Here is a 22987-nt window from a genome sequence, read left to right as displayed (position 1 = left end):
CTGATTATTACTGTATTAAGAATGGCAATGATTCAGCTATCCTTATACTTTCCAAGTTATTATCTAAGCCTGTACTAATCTTTTCCAAAAACAAAAGGGTTAAGCTCGTGTTAAATCCATCTGCCCTGGCATTATAACCAACCAGAGGCAAAGAAAGTAATTTCTCAAGATGACACCAGTACAAGCTATCTAAATTCAAAGAAATATTTCAAACAAACTTCCATAGGAATGGAGAAGAGAGAAGTGAGAGAAGCGAGTAAATTGAGCACTAAAATAAATGCCTCATGATCTTGCTTATAACCAAACAAACAGGGAAATGCATCTTCTCTGGATGGAGCATTGCAGAGCAATTTTCAAGGGAAATTTGCTTACTACTAAGCTGGCTTTTGCAGTTTGAATGCAGTGACATGATGAGTTTCTTGCAAACGTATGCCAAAAAACCTAATCCAAGCTGGAAAGAGGAGAGGAAATCTCCTATGAGACAGTTTTTATAAAAGCTTCATTCAGGGCCTCCACCCTCATGTACTGCACCAGCCACCTTAGTTTTTCCACTCTCCCTGGTCCAAGAAAGCACCGACTAGTATATTAAAAATACTGGCTTTAAAATGTTTGGGAAAGGACAGTGACAGCTGTATATGTTTTAATAATCAGGAACAGATTATCAGATGATGTTTTAGTCAAAATGGGTACCGAGATTTAGGTGTAATAGATTACAAAACAAGTAAACTAAAGTAATACAGATGGAAAAAAAATATGACAAATATTTCAAATTTCTCAGTCCCTCCGAGAATCAGGCACTTTGTAGTGGAAAAGTGTAGTCAGGTTATTAAAACATAATATTAGTTACCTAGAGATACTGATTACACCCTGTTCCCAGTCCAGTAAATAGAAGGTTTTGACATTTTTAACCAGAATTTCAAGCAAAAGCACTTCTCCTTCCAGCTGTACAATCAGCTTCCTTGGGAAAGGCATTTAACCCCTCAAACTTCAGCATTCCCTTTTCTAAAACAAATATATCTCTTATATTTCTTATCTATCTTTCACATTAGGAACCATAATTAATTTTTCATAAAAATACTTTCAGCTACAAATATCTTCAAACTTTCATAATTTTAAAAAAGATTCCTTTAACTAATTTTCTTGCTTTCTACATACCATTCATGTGCAGTACATGTTTTTTCCTCAGTTGTGATTTATGGCAAGGACCCTCCACTACAAGTGCAGAATGTGTTAAAAATAAGACCCTGGTATTACTTTCTGCTCCTCCAGGAAACAAGTGGCTGTCTCTCTGCACCTGACAGCGTATTTATAGTGAAATGTGGTTGATATATGCACCTACCAATTCTGGGAACAGATTTTGTGTATGTGTAACTTGGTTTCTCTTTCTCCTTCCTTCTTTCTTCCCAACACCAGGATTCAGCTTCCTCAGGCTTTTTCTGTCTGACATGGCTTTCGTGTTCCTTTCACCTACTGTCAGAACTCCATGTATTTGAATGGCAGCAGCTAATAAAACTATGCTCATCTCTTTATGGCTGTTCATAAAACTACTCCACTCTGTGCCTTTTTATTTCGCCTTACTTCTGCTGTGTCTCTGTGTACACCCAGTGTACTGAAAAAAACTCCCTTGAAATTGTGTGAAATAGCATTTAACAGCATCAAAAAACTGATATTTCTGAAAAGGGTATTTCATTTCTCAAACATGCTGAAACTTACTGAAGTATTTTTTGCCATCTCTTTCTTCTTTTTAAATAAATAACTCTTTTCATCGTGGCAACCATTATGACAAGCTACCAATATTTATGAGGATGTAGCAACACTCGTAGGAACAGAAACAGTGACATATATGTGAACAGCAAAGAGAATCTCTTTCAGCTTAAGGTGAACTTGGAATGAGTCCCTGGTGCCAGAATGAAGCTGATGTCCTTACATGTAACTCAGGAACACTGAGGTGCAACTATTACGTCAATGGATGCCTGTATACCAACATCCAGCAAAGACCCCCAGGGGATCCCAGCCTGCCTCAAATCAGACCCACTATTTCTTGAATGAGTTCAAACAGTTGTTCAATGACATCTTCATGAGATCAGCCGCACAGCTGGCTTTCTGGTGAGGTTGGCTGGTTTTAAGTGGAAACTGTCAGTATCTGCCAAATGGTGGCCAGACACCAGAACAGACTTTCCAATTAGTGGAATACCCCATTTGATGGCGGGATGTGATTTTCTTGTGTGTGTATGTGCATGCTCCACCTGCATGCTACCACATCTGAAGGCTGTGGTGATGTCCTTGCAGGGAGCCTGTCGTCCCAGGTGAACCAAAAGGGAGTCAGGCAGTCTCCTCCTTGCTGGGCCAGCAGAAGCCGTTTCGAGTTTCCCACAGCTGAAAATCACTGTGTTGCAGCTTTTACGTAAGGGCCTGTCGGAGCTGGAGCGGCTCCCTTGCTGCCCACCAGTGAGCTGTGAAACACAGGTTATTAGTTCCAGATGCTGCTTCAGCGCCTTTCCTTCTGCACAAAGTATGCAGAAGTCACTTCTTTTGGTTTCTCAGGACTCCCCAGAAATAGAAAACACCACCAAAAGTCACTGTGGATTTGTTATCCCTCCCTCAACATCAAGCAGAAAGTCTTGTCCCTGAGCCAAAAGGGATCTGTGTTACACTCACTATGGACCTTACAGCCGATTCACAATGGACCTCACAGCAAGAACCAGAGCCTCATATTAAGTACCAATCCATTGTCACTGCATGTCTAATACATGCAGCAGGTGTGCCAGCTCCATGACAGTCCCATTCACACTCTAACAGGAACTTTGTTTTGGAGAGAAAAGGGAAGCGCCTTGTGACAGAAACCAGAGGAACACGTCAGCTGCTTCAAAATTCACTACACTTGATCTATGTCTTCAGGCCTCCTAACTTTCACCCTAAGGTTTTAAAGAACTGCATTAAATCTTTCAAACTTCTTATACGTTTGTTCCTCTCAAAAATCTCACTACAGAAAAGTCATTTTTCTTATCACTTCTTAATCATAATAGAGGTAAATCCTGTAGATGCATCTTTTTGCCAATTTATGGTACAACATTCCCTTGTAAATTCAAACCATTTTCTTCTTACCACATTGTGATCATAATCAATACATAATTTTGGTAGAACTCACCATTTACATTTTGCATATTTGGGGGTAAAAAGGAATCCAGCTTTAATTGCTCATGAGAAAATATGGGCCAATAGAGAAGCTGAGTCTGCAGTTTTCAGACATATCAGAAAATATAGTTTCTTAAGGCCTGAAAATGTTCCAGTGTAAAGCATTCTGGGCTCATGGAAAGGTAATTGTGAAAATATACAGGCCCTGTGTAAACATTAAAGTATTTACGAGGTCCTTCAAGGATTTCGGTCTGACAGATTGTTGGCTCGTCTTCACTATCCCTGTATCCGTAACTTCTATTGTATATCTTTGGTTATGAGGACTGCAGTAACCACCAGTGCACTTCCAAGGGCAGTAGGTCAGCAGTGTGCTATTACTCAGCTTCCAACCCTTCCTATCAAAGGGAGGTGCTGCCAGCTGGGTCTCCAGGATCCCTAACCTCAGCCAGCTCCACACTTGCTCCTCACCCACCACTCTGTGGAAGCCTGCAGCTCCAAACCTGAAGAGCACAGTGACAGCTCTCATCCTGGACATTTTAGGAAAGGGAATGGCTAAGATTGGGAAAAGTTTATTTTAGATTGGAGGAAGGGTTATATCTGTTGGCATTCACTGTAGCATGGGAAAGGCAATTTGTTTTATTTGTTCAGAGTCTAAAAATAAACAGCAATGCAATTGGAATCTTGGGCTTCCTTTTATGGTTTCACCAATCTAAACAAATAAAATCATCTTGATTCATGTAGTACCTTTATGTAGTAGCTTCATTAAATAGTCAAAATGAGAGCAAGTAAAAATCATCTTCTAGGGTTCGCAAGAAATGTTGCCTTTACATAAGGCCTTTTGTTTAAGAAATTGGCAATACTGGGCAAAGACAACAGACACGGAAGGCTGCATGAGGTGTGGAGGCATTGTTTTCCCCCCTGTAACTGAGAATATTGAAAAATGAATTGGTTTGGCCAAAGCAACATGAGGAAATGGGGCAGGCCTGAAAACAGAAGTCCTCCTGTGTCCCTCCATACAGCCTTCCTCTCCCTGTCTCCTTTGAATATTCACAATAATACGATTACACTGTTTGCATGTGACTTTTTTCTCCTAATAGATTTGGACACTGAAATCACTTCATTAAAAATTTGAAATTTGGGGTGAAATTTAACAGCAGAAAACAGTGTCTCTGTTCTCTGAGGATTAAAGCTGAAAAGGCCCATTAGTTCATCTTTGTAGGTCATTCAGTGTCACTAAGTTTTGGGTTTTTTTCCAAAAATCCTATAAAGAGAGAAAATCAGGTCTCCTGAAAACTACAAAGCTAAGTAGCCTTTTTTACCACCACCTGTCAGAAAAGCATGCCTCCGTAACTTAAATACTTGGGTTAATATACAGCAGTAACTCTGCCCAGCTGGAAGTTTGCCCTCCATTCATGTTCAGATTAACCTTCTTCACACAGACTCATGAGCACCAATCCTTCACTCTGTTTTGTTGTTTTCAGGAGTAGTTCTGGATAACCTGGTTGCAAGCACAGCCTGAAAGCTGGTGTACAGTGAAGCAAGCTGGCATCAGCCCCTGGTTAAGAAGATCATGAAGAGAGACACACTGGACTGTCCCACAGAGAGCTGCTGTAGGTACAGGAGGCAGCAATGTGTCTTTTCACCCATCCCACATGGGCACCACCAACAGCACCACACTGGAACCACGGCAGGGCTGTGCTGCTGCTCTTCCATGCACATAAAGCAGCATCTGGTTCTGCCATAACATTTTTGTCAGGGGGTCAGTTCTACTGTTTATGGCTCCTACAGCTGCTTCTCGGGTAATGTGATCACACCAAACTCAAAACCGAGCACAGGAGAATAGGCACAAAAAAGGGAATAAAAATGGTTCTTTGCCATGTTTTCTTAAACTTGACATAGGCTTAAAGCCCAAACATAATTTTAATAAATCTCACCCACATCTCAACACCTTCCCTCCATCTTTTCTGTGGTAGCCAGGATTCTCCCGAGACAAAGCATGGCCTTGTTACAGCAGCTCCCTTTTTCCTTTGTGCAGCCAGGAAAGGATCCAGGGTCTACCACAAACACTCTAGAAAAGATGGGCTGGATGCCCTCTGATTCAAAATCATTGCCAAGTCCACACTACCTATTGATATCTCTCAGTATGAAAGCACCGAGCAGTCATAAAACACACAGCTTCTCAAAGAGTCAAGACAGGATGCAGCACATGTTGCACCATGTTGGTGAGCTGTCTTTGGGTGAATACTTGTGTCAGCAAGACAAGAAAGGAATCTTTTCATCTTTGCTAGTGTAGGCCCAAACCAAAAGCACCCTCCCAAAAGTCTGGTGATTTTCAAAATCCAAGGCATAATCTGAAAAAAAAAAATCACTAATTACCCCAAATTTTATTACAGGCCAAACCAAGACCTTGGATCCCAAATAACCCTCAAACTTGGATTGGCTCAAATTCTGGATGCAATATCTGCGGTGTGAGCTAAGGCAAAACTAGAAGGGAGAAAGAAAAAAAAATCAGCCTTGCTCCATGGATCTTTAATATAGGGCCACCTCTGATACACTTAAGAAAAATATAATGAGACCACTATAATATATATTCCAGCCAAAATTCTTGGCTCCCAAAACCAGCTTTATATGGTATGCAATACAGAAACACCCAGGAGACACCATAAGAGCTTTGACAAGGCTAATATTAAGCTAGAACAAAACAGAACTACTGGCACCAACTCCACTCAGCTCTTAAGTAAACTTGTCCCATTAAAAAGTAGCCTCTAAGATATTTTCTCTCTGAAGTGTATAGTAGCTTATAAAAAACAGGAAGGGTTGCCAAGTCATAGATGTGTTCAAGTACTCCTTACCCTCATTAAGGAACATTCCCTGGCAGCCAGCAGCTTTGAGTGTTCCAGCGAACCAGATTTTATAAGGGGGGGTGTTTACAGTGGTGTGCAATGTAGCTGGAAATCACAGTGCACTTTAGCAGCCCTGTACTAGATACAGCTGTGTTTGGAGCCTTATCACCCAGAGCACAGAATAAAACAGGCAGGGTGATCAATGAGGTTCCAAAAATAAAATGAGTATCAAGAAAACAAATCTTAAACTTCCCTGCTCCATAGGAAGCAGAGCATCCAGAGATGACAGTGCTAAATACAAATTAGGCAGTGAAATACCACTGAAGATCCAGGTCTCGCTTCCACCAGTTTTGTGTATAACAGTATTTACAGAGATGTCTTCATAGTCAGCATGTACATAATGCAGCTTCTCAGTGCACCCACTGACTGCTGCAGCAGTTAGGAGTTACATTCCTTTCTGGAGCTGGACCTTAATGCTGCCCCCCACCTTGTTCATCATGGGGCTGGTTTTGCTTCTCATTCAGTGTCTAACATATCTTCTGCCTAGGGATATTATCCAGACATATAAGAGGAACAACAAAATGATCAAATACAGAAGGTCTTTCCATCCTTAACACTGATGAAGAACTGGGAAAGAGAAGATCCATACTTTCTAACAGTACCAGTGCTGAGGACCTAAAATCACATGATCTCTTGAGTCTCTCACTTTTCCTCTCTGCTACCAACCAGGCACTGTTTTCCAAAGGTTTTTCGGTTTCCATTGAAGAAGGATCCAGATTTATGTGGCATTTAAGCAAGCTGCTAGTTATCTGAATCTTTCACTCTGCAAATATAATTTATCACCTGTTTATAAGAACATGCTAGCTACCAGTTCCCACAAAGCTGACCCCTATCCCTGTTTTGATTTGGGGGATCCAGCAACACACAGTTTATACATTTTGTGATCTTTCAGAATAATACTGAACAAAGAAGATGCAGAACCTGGCACAAATATAACTGTGTCACCCACTCTTTCCCAGAGCAGCAAACCCCCAACCAAGCTGACACAATCAGAGGAAGAGGACAGTCTCTGCAAAATGACATCTGTGTGTAGGCATTTGAAGATAAAAATACTACCAAAGTGTAACAAACAAGTGGAATTTTAAAACAGCAGAGCTTTACATACACTGGGTGGCCACTGAGATAAAAGGAAGACTAAAGAAGCAAATAGACAGGCTCCCACAGCATCTTGTTAGCTGCAGGATCACTTAGAGAGAAAAAAGAGAAACCTTGGTCCACAGGGAAAACACATGGAAAGATAAGTTCATGGCCAGACACCTTTCTGTAGAATTTCTGCTCAAGAACTTCTGCTCAAGTTTCAAGGATGCTCAGAAGTAAGGAGGAAAGAGATAAGGTAACATGTAAAGAGACTAATTTTTTTTTACTGTCTTGTCTTAATCTGTTTATTTCCCATGCTAGGTGAAGTAACAAGATCTAGGGCTTGGAATTCTTACAAAGACAGCATGTTAGTCCTCATAATTTGTTTCAATTATTATATTTTTTACTTTAAGAGGCAGACCAGAAATCCCTTGAGTCACTATTCAGGGTTTAGGATGCCCAAGGTGTAAGAGAGCTGGGGATCAGTCCAAATCCGAGAGGTCTAAGGTGGCTGAATGGTGAAGCTTCATTTGTTTGAGAGGATAACAAGGTAACAGAGCATCCAGGAAGTATGCTGGAGAGACCAGGGTCATAGAGTCATATAGAATGGTTTGGGCTAGAAGGACCCTTAAAGATCAGCTAGTTCCAGCTCCTGCCATGAGCAGGGACACCTTCCACCAGACCAGGTTGCTCCATCCAACCTGGTCTTGAGCACTGCCAGGGAGGCACTTTCATCATAATAAATATCTTCCTTATGCCCAATCTAAACCTATTCTCTTTTAGTTTGAGACTGTTGACCCTTATCATATCACTACAGGCCCTGACAAAAAGTCTCTCTCCATCTTTCCTATAAGCCCCTTTAAGCTTATAGGAAAAGCTGCAACAAGGTGTCCCCAGAGCCTTCGTTTTTCCAGGCTGAACAACCACAACTCTTTCAGCCTTTCTCCACAGGAGAGGTGTTCCAGCTATCTGATCATTTTTGTGGGCCTTCTCTGGACCTGCTCCAGAGAAGAGATCCATGTACTGAGGATTCCAGAGCTGGATGCAGTGTGCCAGGTGGGGTGTCACAAGAGCAGAGTAAACCTGCTGGTCACACTTCTTTTTACACAGCCCAGGATACAATTGGCTTTCTGGGCTGCAATTACCCATTGCCAGCTCATATCTAATATTTTGTCAGCCAATATCCCCTAGTCTGCAGGGCTGCTCTCAGTCTATATTCGTTACCTTGTCTGTACAGATGCCAGAGACTGCCCCAGGGCAGGTGCAGGACCTTACTGAACTTCATGAGGTTCACAATGGCCCACTCCTCAAATCTCTCAAGGTTCCCATGGATGGCATCCTTTTCCTCAGGCAGATAAAGACTGCTCAGCTTTTTGTCATCCACAAACTTGCTGAGGTTACAATCTCACTGTCCATGATAGTTGCTGGGGTCTGCCTTCGTATCCTTCTTAAAAAATGGGTGTGAAGTTTCCCTTTTTCCAGTCACTGAAGGCTTCACCTAACTGTCATGACTTTTTAAATATGATGGAGAGAAGCTTAGCAACTACATCTGCTACTTCAGATATATGTCAGCCTATTCAGACTATATCTAAGAGGATTTAGGCTAAAACTTGGCAGTCTGTAAAGTGTCTGGCTATAAAATACTTACCAAGTTGTGATGCTATGTATTTTGCTTTAGAGTATTGGTATAGTCTGCCATCAGGTTATCCAGAAACTTTCTTTAATGTGCTTGGAGAGAAAAAAAGGAGTGGGAGGAAAACGAAATTTTATATATATATGAATGTGTATGTATATATATATATGTCCTTCAAGTGAACAGAACCTCACTCTGAACCAGGAAAGCAGTTATAATTCTTTCCATGGGCTTGTCATCTAATTGGAATACCATGGGAAACTTTATGGCTTCTTCCCCTCTGTTTTATCTGCCATGGTACATATAGAAGTCATCCATAATGTCACAGATTGTTTTTATTTCCTCCTACTGAATTGCTGGCAATTTTTCCTCTCATGATAAATGCAGTTAGATTATACCCAGCGTTCCATGTGCTTGTTAAAACCTTTCAGACATGGCTACATTTGGAAGAAAGTGTGGACAGAGTCAGTTGCCAACATTTTATTCTTCTAGAGGGTCATTTGAAGCTGAAAGTTTGTCCAGTAGACCTCAATACTGGGAGAAAATTGAAGTGCCCTGCAAATAGCTTTGGCTGTGGATGTATGCTACCCTAATGTGCCTTAAGGAAAACAAAAGCCTTTCTATGGAAAATAGATTTATTCATTTTTCTTTCTATTTCTTCACCACATTACCTAATTAATTCCTAGAGAACATCTCAAAGAATCAGCATTTCTGCTAATTATTTTATAGAAGACAGTAGTACAGAGTTCTCACTACCTGGGGATAAATATAGACCCAGCACCTACACCTAGGAGAGGAAATGGTTCTTATTACCTGTCATAAATGCTATGAAAAAAATGAAGTTTTGGATACTGGTTCACACCCTGGAAAGATACACAGGACAGGTTGGATTAATGTAGATTGAAACATAAAGGATGTAACTTCTTTCCATTTAGTCTTTAGTTAATAATGCAGGCACTTCCAGAAAACAATTCTTATCTGCCTTAAATTGCTGTCCTTGGATGGCAGGAATCACCACCTGAAAGTGCACATCTTATGGTACCCAGCATACAGGAAGCCCAGAGTAGTCATCCAAACCAAACTCCACCATACTGTGTTGTTGTTCCTCTCTTCTACGGCTTTCACTCACAAGAAACAGTGACAACTGTCTGTGAAAACCTCCACTGGATTCTCCACTGGACCACTAACAAACAGCATCCAGCTGGGCATTATGGGGCATTTACTGCTCTCATGACACCAATGGCAGTGGTAATTCAGATCCTACCATAAACCTGAAGAGAAAGGGAGTCTCTTCCGTTCTGTTTGTACAGCACATCACACCATGGGGACCTTGTTCAGGAACAAGGTCTCCATTTTCCCCTTTTTCTCTCTAAGCTCCAGGTCTCAGAGAACCCACACGCCTCTGCAAAGAACACAACACAGAAAAATTACAGATCAGCAACATGAGAAACCTCACCATTTTCTCTTGTAATGAACAAAAGGTTCCACATCCAAGCAGGGAATGAATTTCAGCTTCATGAGGGAACCCTACAGGGAGATGTTAAACAAGTCACCAACCTTCTTGGCCGGCATGACAGCCAGCACTATCAGTGGGGAGGACTGGACATCATTTGTGAACTCTACCTAAGGAAAAAATAGAACAAAGGGCTTTGCCTCTGTTTCATATACCTGGCGACGAAGGCAGTGGTTGCACAGGACTACCTACTTCTTTCACAGGGGAACGGAATGCAATCCAGCCACTGAAGGCAGAAAGGTGCTCTCTCTCCTTTCTCAGGGATAGGTTATCAATCAACACTTCCACCAGAGAGTCTTGGCTGATGCAGTGACAGTTCCCCCTCCCATCCCTGTCAGCTTGAAGCATGACACTTACATTAAAAGTCACATTTGATTCCCATATTTCAGGTGGCTTGTGATAATTCTGATGTAGAAGAGGACAGTAAGTGGAGATGAAGTAGCCAGATTGCTTAAAATAGCTTGGCATTGTGACAAATATTTAAAAATGCAAACAAATCCAAGTATTTTTTCTTATTTGCTGAGCTCAGGAGATATAAAATTGTTTTCCCATACTTACGCTTCCTGATAAAACAAGCTCCTTATACAAACACTGTCCCTAATGTTGGGGAAGATGAAACAGGAAAGCCTTATAAATATGATTGCCTGACAAAAGATTTTGGGAATATGAAAACTATAAGCGACATCGAAATGAAAGCCACCTTTGAGATACCAAGTCTTAGTTACTGAACAACTGGAAAACAATGGTATGGCCGACTGAAGGTAATCCCCTCTTGATTGAACAATACCCTCTGCTTGCAGGCAGGTCCAAGGGTCAGAGCAGACCCTACTAGCTCAGCAGAAGGGGTCCAAAGAGTAGTTTTTAGAAGTTAAGATGTAACACTTTATGGTAATATAAGAACTCTTATAGGCTGTATGTAAATGCTATAGGATTTGTATCTTGTATTAGATTGGTTAGTGACAATTAGAATATTCAGTACAGAAGATGATTTATTGTATTGTAACCAGGACTTCAGACACTCTCACACTCACTCTTACTCCACTCTTACTCTACTCTCACACACACTCTTATTCCTCTCTCTCTCTTTTTACTTACTTGCTTACACTCTTGCTCTCTTGGGCCTGCTCAGAGCTGCCAGCTGCAGCTCTAAGCAGTGCCCCTGTACCCACGCCCTTTGCAATAAACCGCATGTTCCAAGATCTGACTTCAGAGATCTCGTGTCTCCGTCCGTCCCGACCGTCCGACCCACCCAAGCTCCCACAGTCTGGCGCCCAACGTGATTGAAGGCCCTGACCAACCCACCCCAGCACCCACACCCTAAGGATGTCAGAAAAGGGATGAAGCAGCTTCCAACAGAAGTCCAGCTCAGGAGATCAAGCAGCAGGAACATCAGTTACCATGCAGAGCAATGCTCAACAGTACAAGGCAAGGTGCAGGCATCCCTGTCCCCACAATCACAAACCCATGAACTGGAATGAAGTGCTGGTTGTAGAAAATCATATGCAAAAGGATCATCAAAAGGATGGTATCTCACCCAGAACATCTTTCCTAAGCTGGCTTGTCCTTTCTCCCTGTGTAGTGAGGGTATGGTCAGATGAGTGGCGAAGAATGTAGTATGTTTTAACACTCGATTACCCTTGAGCTAATTGGTTTTACCTCCATAGTTGCATACAGCCACTATCACTAAGCTCAAAGGTAGACCAAGTTCACCTGCCCTGCTACTCAAATGTCAAACACCTGTGGTGGAAGTGACTCAAGGCACACCAGTAAACTGCCTTTAAATAAAGGATTAAGAGTGAATCCTCCTATACAAAACAGAGAGTAATGGGAATGTAATTAATGTTGTTTAGACCCAGGTCACAATGAAGTGAAATATTTTTCATTGTGAAAACCACTGCACAGAAATATTCTCCTTACAATACCTTACTAAGGCCTTTTGGTAAAAACTGCTGTCTCCTTCCACATCCCACTATTTCCCCTATCACTGCATCCTGTTAAACAGGTATATTCATTAGCAATTACCCTGGGACTAAGTATGCAACCCTTCCTCTTAACACTAAGAGGCTTTTGCCCAGAAACTTTTCTCCAATTCAAAGTGAATTACAGAACATGGCCATTTTATAGACCTCATCAGTTAGAGATTGTTAAGTACTCCAAATATCTACATTCAAAGAATGCCAATAAGCACATTTCTGCATGATGAGCTGTAGGAAATTTATCCAGACTTAAATTTTCACCCTCCTTCTGTCTCTGTTCTTTGAAAAGATACCATTCAGGATGATTTACGTGGTTTACAGCATATCCCAACAAGGGACCCATATGGCATAGTCAGCCACGTACGACGGAGTCATGCAACTGTCCTTTCTGCTTGGACATAGCCAGGGATTCCTAATACCACCACAGCATTCTTTGACTGTCTCTTTAAACCTAGCATTCAACTGTTTTATTTTCAAACAGGAACATGTCAGTTGAAAGGAAAACAGCAACTGTGGGATTTTAAGAATTGCTTCATCATATCTGCTGCAACTCATTCACGCAGATGGATACTCCTTTACTGTGGATTCCTTTTAAGGTTTTCTTAAGTATCTTGCTACAGGGAACTCTTCTGGAATAAAACCAACATTAAAAATTACTATAAAAAGCTATAAAAGCACTCTGAAACTCTAAATATAAAAACTCTTGAAACTTAAACTCTAAAAAATACTTTCAAGTGATTGTTTTAACCTACACAGAATATCTTCAGAACAGCAAGAACCAGAGCCTGGCTTTCCAGTCACCTCTTCTTGTTTTTCATCCCATTTTATCCCTTCCTCCTACCCTTCTATCCTCAGTCAAGCTGACCTGGCGCAGACCCTCATCCTTTATTGTCAGAAACATCCAGCCAGCATTTTACATCTGTGACTGAGAAACTCTGAGGCTTGTGCTGATTTTCCCCAGCCCTGCAGCCTTCCTGAGTGCTGGGATCTGGAGAGAGGATGGCTCCTCTCTACAACAGCACACTGAATGCTTGGAGCAAGTGCCTCTGCATTCAGTGTTGGACTTCACTTCCTCCAAGGGTTAACGCCTGTCAAGCAGAAATGCTGTTTATCTTTGGCAGGCTAGGATGGCTGAGGTCATTTTTAAAAAGACATGTTAAAAGCATTTTGAGCAATATCTTTTGTATGTAAGTAGATTTAAACTTTGGCCACAATAGTGCTGGTGGAGTTGTGCTGAACTCTCACTGTAGATGGAAACTGGAGAGGCAATTTCTGTGATACAAATTTTCTTGCAAATAGGCTATACTGGAGCAAAAACATAAAGAAAAGATGCAGATGACTTAGAAAACAATGATATATTTGAAGCATAAGCATAAAAAACTGATAGAATCATTTATAACATTTCAAGAAAACTTTGCATGAAAATTTAACCCATTATGTGATCTTAAGTTAAAGTGAAGTTGTACACTAATTATAGATGAAGTTATTTATGAACCCCAGCCTAAAGCAAAGTCTTATCTAAAAATCGACTTGATTTTACATCCAAGTACTTAAAAACCTAGAGAAAAGCATTAATCGATAGTTCAAATAAATTCTCGGAAAGGGAATTGCAACAAAGAAAGATTCACACACAAAAGATGCTGTCATTCATACAAAAAAAAGAAAAAGTATGCCGTCTTAGTGCTGAAGAAGAAGGAAGAAATCATCAAAACCTGCAGCTAAAACCCCGGTCTATTAATGAGAAGGATGATGGTACTTCAGCAGCAAAGTTCTCCTTAGGGTATCTTAACAGAAATCACAGAAGCAGAAGTTAATGCAAGAACTGTGATAGATTCAAGTGACCTCACAGAAGCACATGGACAGGCACGAACCTACAGGCACACATATCTGTGCTCTTCATAAGGCTTTATTGGTATTCCCTGTTTAGAGAAGGGCCATCTGCTCCCTGCTGAGAGAGACAAAGTGCAGAGCCTCAGGATTCAGCTGCATGAGGAAGTTCATGCTCAGTGAGCTTGGGTGTGAATTTACTGCATATTAGCTGCTCTGCACTAACTGCCCATTTGGGTACCCTTGGTGCTTGGGAAGTGAAAAACAGCCTATTTGACCTTCAGAAAGAAGCCCGCCTAACTCACACAAAAGCACTCTTGAAGCTAACCTGCACAAAAGCACTCTTAGTAGCTACTAGAATCACCCACCCAAGGGAATTAGTGCCAAGTAACTAGCAAGCTGTAAATCCATCCTGGAGCTCCCTGCGTGCCCAGGGAGCAGCAGACAGGCCCTTGTGTGCCCATAGCAGCAGTCAAGCAAGCCCAGCCACAGCCCAGCACCATCAGGAGCCCATGTGGTCCAGGGCTGGAAGATTATACAGCTTCTCCTTTAAAAATACCTGTGTGTACAAACCAGTTCCTAAAGATTCTCAGAAACGAACAAGTTATATAGAGTATTACAGAGGGAGAGAGAAAATACTGGTGACAACAGCAGAGAAAGGAGGGAGGGAAGCTGAGGGCAGTCGCCAAACGCCTACAACTCTTCAGCCATAAAACGTGATGCTTCATTTATCGATATTCATTCCAAGACTGCATTCTAGGGGCTGCTCTTTAGGATGCAATTTACTCTCTGTGCATATTGCCAGATTTTTTTTGTTGTTCCTTTTGATCCTACGGGTGAGGCAGGCTGTGCCAAAAATGTCTTTGCCTAGGGCACCCGTCTATGCAAAGCCAGCAGCTCTAATAGGCACTGGAAGCACTCGGCACTGACACTTCATACATCAGCAGCCTAGTAAATTGTACCTATTTTTTTTTCCAATAATCTCTCTATATATAAAATCCTGAAAAATGTTGTTTACACACAGAGAGACCACAATTAATTTATCAGCACAGTTATTCAAACCTCTTTAGACATCATCTTTGTCACCAGAGGAACTTTTCAACAACCCCCAGTAGTCTTTAGTTTCTCAGGCCTCCACATCATTATAATCTATTAGGCACCTTCATGTTAGCTCTGTTTTATTATATAACACATAATTATGCATTTCATTAACAGCATCACCAGGCACAGTACATCAAAGAGAGAAAGGCAGCTGCCCAGGAAATTCAAAAAGATGCAGTTTACTTAAAGCTCACTGTTAAAAACCTCCCCCACTTTCAGTTAAATTTTGACTAATGTTTCAAAGATTTTACTCTGGCTCAGAGAGCAGAGTCCAAACAACCTCATTAGACACAAGGCTGCTGACACAGTGAATATTCCCTGAACCCTTGATATTTCCAATCATATAAAAGAAAAAATCATCAGCTAGCTACATAGTGCAAATCAATTTTCCTTCTTCTACTGAAAACCCACTTAGCCAGAGATCTCTCTTGCTACTTGCAGCCTACAAGGAGAAATGCAGAGATGAGGGCCTATCAAAAAGAGAAAAAAGATGTGTTTATTTTGTATTTTAATTAATTTTTCAAGATTTGTTCAAACAGAAGGTCTGTCTGGCCAACTGTACAAAGAAAAGGCAAAATCTTTGTCCTTCAGATGATATAAAAATTATCATCCTTGGGAGAAGCAAACTCCCCAGAAGAAATAATTTTGTCATTTTTCACAAGGTTACACTGAACTAAAAGGCTTGGAATTAAGAAAACATTTAGGAAAAAAAAACCAAAACAGGTAGCTGCTTGACAAAGGTACAAGGCAGTACATATGAGAGCAAGTTTAAAAAGGGGGTGGATGGGAAGGGACATGAAGTCTCAGTACTACCAGCCAAATCAAATAGTTTTGGTGTTGAATCTGCAGCTGGCACAATACACCAGCTCTGGGCACAGTTTCCCAGTCTTCTCCCAGATTTTGTGGAAGAGCACACACTCCCCCTGGAAAGCACCTTTCAGTTCTCGCACATAAAACCAGAACTTCCCTCACTGGAAATTTTTGCTACTATTTATAAAAGACACCAAGAAAAATTTGTTCATGGTCAAGAGAACATTTCCAAAGGGCGGAGGGCTTGCAGCCAGCAGAAAGCTTTTGATCATTCTTCTCTTGGAGCAAATATGAACAAGGTTGCAAGCTAATCATTTGATATAAAGAATGGAAGGAGACTACAATTCCCTATTCACAGCAGTAAAAGAGCTGTTCATGCAGCTTTCTTGAGAATAGGAGTTTATGGAAGTAACATCAAACAGGATTAAGTTACTTGTATGGTCACAGCCATTTCATAGACAATGCAGAACTGCATTTCAATTTCTTTAATCTTGGTTTTATCATCTGCTGGCCCTCAGCAGCCTGTGTGTTGGAACACTTGATTCATTTTAATTGCCACTTAATAATGTCCTGACAAACTATGAATTGAAATGCTGTTATCACGATCCACTATTTCCATCTGGGATTATGCCAAAAGAGGCACCTTCTTCACATATCGATACAACCAAATACTCCCTTCCTGAACTTGCCTTAATCTTTCGCTTTAAAACAAAGTGAAAAATGTTCCTTTCCTGTGCACTTCACCTTTAAAGAAATCCTTTATAGTCTTAGGACTACATTCATTAACTCAACTCGCTTTACTGTCTCCTTATCACTCACCACCATCACTGCTGAAAATTTTTGGAAAAGTGGGATGCTGCACTACGGTACACATAAATCTCCTAAAAAGGCACGATTGTCATGCTAGCCCTGAAAAGTTATGCACTAAAGTTCCCTCACCCTGCTGAAAATTATTATTTCTTGCAGCCTGAGGCACACGAAGCTCTGCATCACACTCTACAAAGGGCGGCACACCCAGCGTAGGTTCACTGTGACGACGTCCTGCCAAATTCTACTGCCAGGAGGATTGCATAATTAGTGGGATTCTTCCTCTTCCAGAACTCAACACCATTAACTATTCCAAGCCATTACAAGGAGTAGGCAGCCTCTAGTACCCTAGAGCTTAATTGCTGCCAAGACAGAGCACGAAAACATATCTTAGCACAAGGCACAAACCTTTTAAGCAAAGTAGTTCTAATGAATCACACTCGTGCACTACTTCCTAATTTAACTTAATTCACAGTGTTAAGTGAGCTCTCATCCCAGTTTTCTCTAATGTGAATTTAAATATTTGTGTGAGTTTTTCTGAAGCCAATGTTGATGATTTCCTCGGTAGAAGAGAGAACTTTTTTTCTAAGACCTAGTACAGAAACGGGACATTGATTGCTGAAGAGAACATAGAAATATCCAGCACAGCTAAGTAATCTCTGGAAACATATCAAAATCCTTTGAGTCTCAGTCCTTGGGAACTTGATGGAAAATGCTATGCAAATGTTTGATATCTTGTTTCAGTCCCTCAAGGCCTATAAATACACCTGTTTTGACATGTTGTGGCAATGGATGCAAGTGGTATCAGGAACAGTATTGGTGATAGCAGTGACTCTTGCCAAGATCCCTGGAAAGATATCTATCAGTGACTTTTTCTGTAATCTGGCTCTTCATCTTACGTACACAGCAGACACGAAACCCTGAAAGGAGGTTTCAAAGATGCCTAAATCTGTGTCAGAAAGGTAACACTGGTGCATGTTGTGCCAAGTGAACATTCTGTTAATAAAAATAGCAGCACTGTGTATTTTGTGTGTTGCTGAATATGCCCAAACATTCAGCAGGCTCACATGTTAAATCTTTTCAAAACAAGCTCTGTACTGTATAATAACCCAGCTAAGCAACCTGGTGCTTTTTTAGCTCACAGTATTGCAGAATGCTTTTAGTTATAATTCATGAGCGTTTTTTCAAATAAAGTAAACAAGTGCAGTGAATCTCTGTCATATTTAAGTGATGCTAAAACCAACATCTCCAGAATTCCAGAATTCTTATGTCCCTAGCTCCTGAGGTCTAGAAAATGCTGGAGAAGAAAGAGACAATTGACTACAGACAGCTGTAGACTACACGAGGTTTTTACCAGGGCTTTTTGATAAACGCTCTATGCCACAGGCTGAGAAGCTCATTTCAACTTTAACTTCAGTGGGAGATTAGACCTTAAATAACAGAAAACTTACAAAATCTTGCTGTTGTCAAAACAAGCATAGGTATTCATTCACTGCCAGTTTCTTAAAGAACTGCATTACAAAATCTGAAGTCTTGAAACCATTCCCCATCCCCTTCTCTGTGAGAAGAGTTTCACTTATTTCATTTTCCAGAAAAGCTACTGCCAAAAAACACACAGTGCTCTTCCCCTAGTTGGAGAAAATTCAACAGAAAATAGTAGGTAGGACCTAGTGTATTTAACAGTTTGCTGATTATGCATTGTTACTCCAATTATTTTGGGACTAATTTGAATAAGACTAGAATCTGTACAACACTACTCTGCATCTCCTTTCTAAAAAGGTTGCAATCTGAAATAGTGTTAAACATACCATTTGAACACACTGGGCTCCTCCCAACAGGCAGGGGAAGGAGAGGAAACACTTACCCTGTTAGGAATATCTGCAGGCTTGAAGATTTGAAAAATTGTTTTACTAGGGTTTAATCTTTTCATTAGAAAAAAAAAAAATCAGGCAGTTTAGTAACAGAAAGCTAGGCCCTGTCAGAACAACTTCTGTGGACCATCTCAGGTGTAATCAAAAACAGTATGTGAGCCCTAAACTGTTTAAGCATGATGGGCTGATACATTAAACAGCCTAGCACTGGGAAGAACCTGCCAAATTAATTTCCAAGTAATTATGCACTTCATCTGCCTTCTTTGAAGTAAACATGATGTGAAAAATCTTGAATACTACCCATTTGTCCCAGATTCTGCAAAAGATTTTCCTTTCCTCACCAAAATCAGATGGAAAAGCAGCCATGTGACATTCTCTCATGAGGAGTTAAAATGAAGACTGTGGCCATGGAGAGAATCCAAAAGCTAAATTCAGTACTGAGTAACCCTGCTGGAGTAACAGCATTTAAGGCATCTATTTTTGAACTATTTTTAAACAACTAAGGAGGAGACAATCTGAACTTGCTTGTTGGTGGGCACATATGCCTCCCTGCCCTTTCAGTAAGGACTCTGTAGCACATGCCTTGTTAGCCAGCAGTGCAAAAAAATGCTCCCTGATCCAGAGCATGCAGATGTGTACTCACTCTAAAGCAAGGGTCAAAGCTTTCTCTCATCTACACCTATGTAGCACAACATGACCTGTCATGAGCCTCTGCTGCATTCTCACACAGCAATGCCTCTCCTGACAGAGGGTGTGCTCCTTATCATTTTCTCTCCATGTTTGCTCCAGGAACCCAGTGTCCCTTTCACGCCCTTCCGTCTTGAGCAAGTCAGAGGAAGGCATGATCAGAAATCTCCCAAGGTCTGTGCTGCCAAAGTGTGCCTTGAGGATGTGGTCATTTGTTACAGCCAGTTCTCTCCCCTGTCTTCGTCTGTTCCCTCCCGAGTATTGCATACACTCTGCTAAACAAGTGGGAGAAAGGGAAAAGCATGACTCAAGCCTTCCAAGTAAGTTATCTTTCCTTTAAACAAGGGTCAGACTGAGGAACAGGGTGAAATGGGAGCAATATAACCAGAGTGACCTGACATCAACCATTAGATACAGGATCTGAAGCACCAGACAACACAACTCCAATTATCTCCACAGTCTATGCAACTTCATCCTCTCTAAAGTCAGGCACTGCTCTTTTATATGTTGCACCAGCAACTTCAGAAATCACCCTGCTGCTGCACAACTCACCAGCGGATAACAACCTGGTTGGCCACTGGCAGGCTGGGGTCTTAGTGGGGTTTTATTTTAGAGATACAAGAAAAGAGGTCAGGTCTGGCTCTGCAAGCTTGCCTGAGACATCTGTCAGGCACTCAAGAGTTTTTCCATCACCACTCTTTCATATTGCATGTTGAAAGAAGAGCCACTATAAGAACGGGTCCCACTGGATACCATGTATGCTCCTCTTTCCCTCAATGCTTCTACTTCTCCATGTGCTTTCACAGCTTCCCCTTGATGCCCGTCTCCATTCAGTCTTGCTCTGACAGCAGCACACCTTGCACCCACCTTCACTGCCATCACCATTTGCGTCCTGGACCCAGTCTTACTCCTCTTCCAAAAAAACAGATGACATGTAGAAACAAAACATGTTGCTCTGCCCAAGGGGAGACCATGGTCCTTCCTTAGGGATTTAGCTCTCTCAGGACCTACAGAAGGACCCTCCATCCCACTGACAGACCGTGTCCAGCCCAGCAGCTGCTGTGTTGTGTAACCACTTGCTCCTGTTTCAGCAGGGTCAAATAATCAAATGGGGATCTCTGGCCCTAAGCCCCCATTCATTAGAGCACTCGGTTACATGGGGAGTTTAATTCAAAATTATTATCAACCCCTCAGGCCAGGAAAAAAAAAAAAAAGATAGGTTTATTGTGGTAGCTTTGGTCCCGGAGATAAATAATTTTCTCAAAATTTGGAAAAAACCCACTATTGGCAGCATTATGAAGGTTTTAAAGTTAAAAATATAACAAAATTTAATGGTTTCAGATGCTTTTCATGTCAATGTAACTAGAAAATGCCTTTAATATGGAAACAAATTAAATTTGGCAAAGAATTAGTACATAAGACATCCCAATTGCATTTTGTAATTCAAAAAGCCTGAAAACAGATAAGATACTGTGAATTTAAAATAACTCTGCATGTTAAATTCTCATGAACTTTCATTAAGGCTTGTGTTGCATGTCCCAAATGTACCATTGTATGTTGTAATACACTACATCCCTTTATTTATAAAATACTTTTAAAGCTACCGATAGCTAGAGCCAGAAAAGTGACTATATAAAAATGTTATCTTCTCAAATTACAACTTCATTTCCAATGTGTGTATTTAAAAGAGAGATGCAATCTCAATTTCAATATTTCAGATGCACAGCTGAACTTTCTAAGAGTTCAGTGCCAATTGAATCCATGTACAATTCAGTCGTATCTGTTTATTTTACTGATAAAACCTGGTACCAAAGCTGACACAGCTATATTAGAGATAGAGCTGGATTCTCTTCTAGTTTGGGAATTACCTGCAGGCTAACCAACTGTCCCATAGTTTCAGTTCTTCTTTACAAATGATGAATGAAGTAATCAGAGGGGACTTGTTCTGACTTTCTTGGGCTGGGTTCACAAGGCCGCCATCCAGAAAGAAAAAAGGGGTATATTTCATTTTCCCTACAAGCACTCATCTTTTATTGAATGTTCCAGTGACCTGACAAATTGTTTATCATCCCTATAGAGCAGTATTTTTTAGGTTAGAACCCAAGAAGCTTTCATCTGGAATGCTATATTGTCATCCCTTGAGAATTTTAAAATTGGATTTGGCTTGGCCCCTCAGATTAAACTACGTCTCCCACGATGCACCATGTATTGGGCCTCCTTCTTGAACATACCAAGAAAGTTTCTTTGGTGTTTCATGACAAATATTTCATTCCCTAAAGAAAAATGTTAACATGGAACAACAAAGTTTGTAGCAAGACAAGTTTGGGGGGGTTTTTTTGTGTTTTTCAGATGTTCAGCTTTCTGATGAAATGTCCAAGGTTTTTGTAAAAAAAAATCTGAAGTCCTCATTTTCAGTCAAAAATAAAGGAGAAGCAAATTTTTGAAATCATTCTAAACAGGGTGGTGGTGGATAAACAAGCTCTTGCAGACTTCAACGTCTACCATCACTCCAACCAGCGTTATTTTACTATATTTGACCATAAGATCATATTAATCTTACTTGACCAGTAAGATCTTTCAGATGAACAAGAAATTCATGTATTTTAAATCAGCCTGTTCTCCTGCTTCCTGGTATGCCAAAAGCATATTCAGCTCTCAGAGAATTTTTCTTCTCACACCTCAGCCAACTATAATCCTTATCAAGGAAAGGATCGCACTTTGGATGGCACTACGAGTTTGGATGGGAAGTCCCTTCTCTTCAACTGGCCAAATGTAACACCATGTTTTATGTGCTGAAAACAAGACTGGTTTCTTTTAAGACCAAAAGGACTGATTAAATAATTTAACTTGACATCTTGCAAAATATCCTGCTTCCTGTAATTACTCATGCCATAAGACCTGCCCTGGAAACCTGTGATGGACCAAGATCCAGTGGTCTCCATTTTCTGAGTCTCACAGCATGGCTGTTCCACAGCTCTTGACCCCCATCACTTCAGGGTCAGCTGCTACTCCGTTTGCAAGAACGTAAGGGCACTGGTACAGAAGCCCAGCTTTGTGCCAGCACTCATTTTGACCATTTAATAATTTACAAAAAAAAACCAAAAAACAAACTTAAGAAAAACTAGGTGGAAACTGTACATTACAGAAAGGCATCTGCAAGCTAGTTGACTCTAAAGTTAGCTGTTTCAAGAGTATTTTTATTGTTTCCTTCATGGAATCATAGAATGGTTTGGATTGGAAGGGACCTTAAAAATCATCTAGTTCAAGTAGACCAGGCTGCTCAAAGCCCCATCCAACCTGACCTTGGCCTTTCTCTTACCATATCAAGTTCCAAGGCAGCAAGTGCATGAACACGTCTCACATAAGACATAGTTTGCACTGAAAACCTTTTGTATCTCTAAGTCCAGCCAGCTCTGCCAGAGCACCTCCTGGAGTAACACCAGCTCCTCGTTGCAGGTTCTCCTTGTTTTCTATACAACATAGCAAGTACCAGCAGGCACTTGTAAACCAGGGAGGGACAAACCATTTCATACTGTGAGCTGCTTTCATCCTTTCCAGCTCAAGGAGCAGAAGGGAAGAGGGAAAAACAGGAGGTAAAGGTGACAGAAACAGCCCCCACCCAAAGGGAGGTAGGGGCTGCTCAAGGG

The 22987-nt window shown here is 41.0% G+C and overlaps 1 pseudogene across 1 annotated transcript in view; it reads right to left on the bottom strand.

Annotated features, from left to right (window-relative positions):
• LOC309574542 (chloride channel protein B-like) overlaps positions 1-22987 on the bottom strand; it is a 79625-nt pseudogene that overhangs the window by 22098 nt on the left and 34540 nt on the right. Inside the window, exon 13 of the transcript in view lies at positions 10205-10371. The product of the transcript in view is annotated as a chloride channel protein B-like (transcript). The remainder of the gene's footprint in view (positions 1-10204; positions 10372-22987) is intronic.

This window comes from Coloeus monedula, assembly GCF_965178545.1.
Source record: "Coloeus monedula genome assembly, chromosome: 1".
Lineage (NCBI taxonomy): Eukaryota > Metazoa > Chordata > Aves > Passeriformes > Corvidae > Coloeus > Coloeus monedula.
The sequence above is the reverse complement of the archived record's forward strand: the minus strand, read 5'-3'. Positions and strand labels throughout refer to the sequence as shown.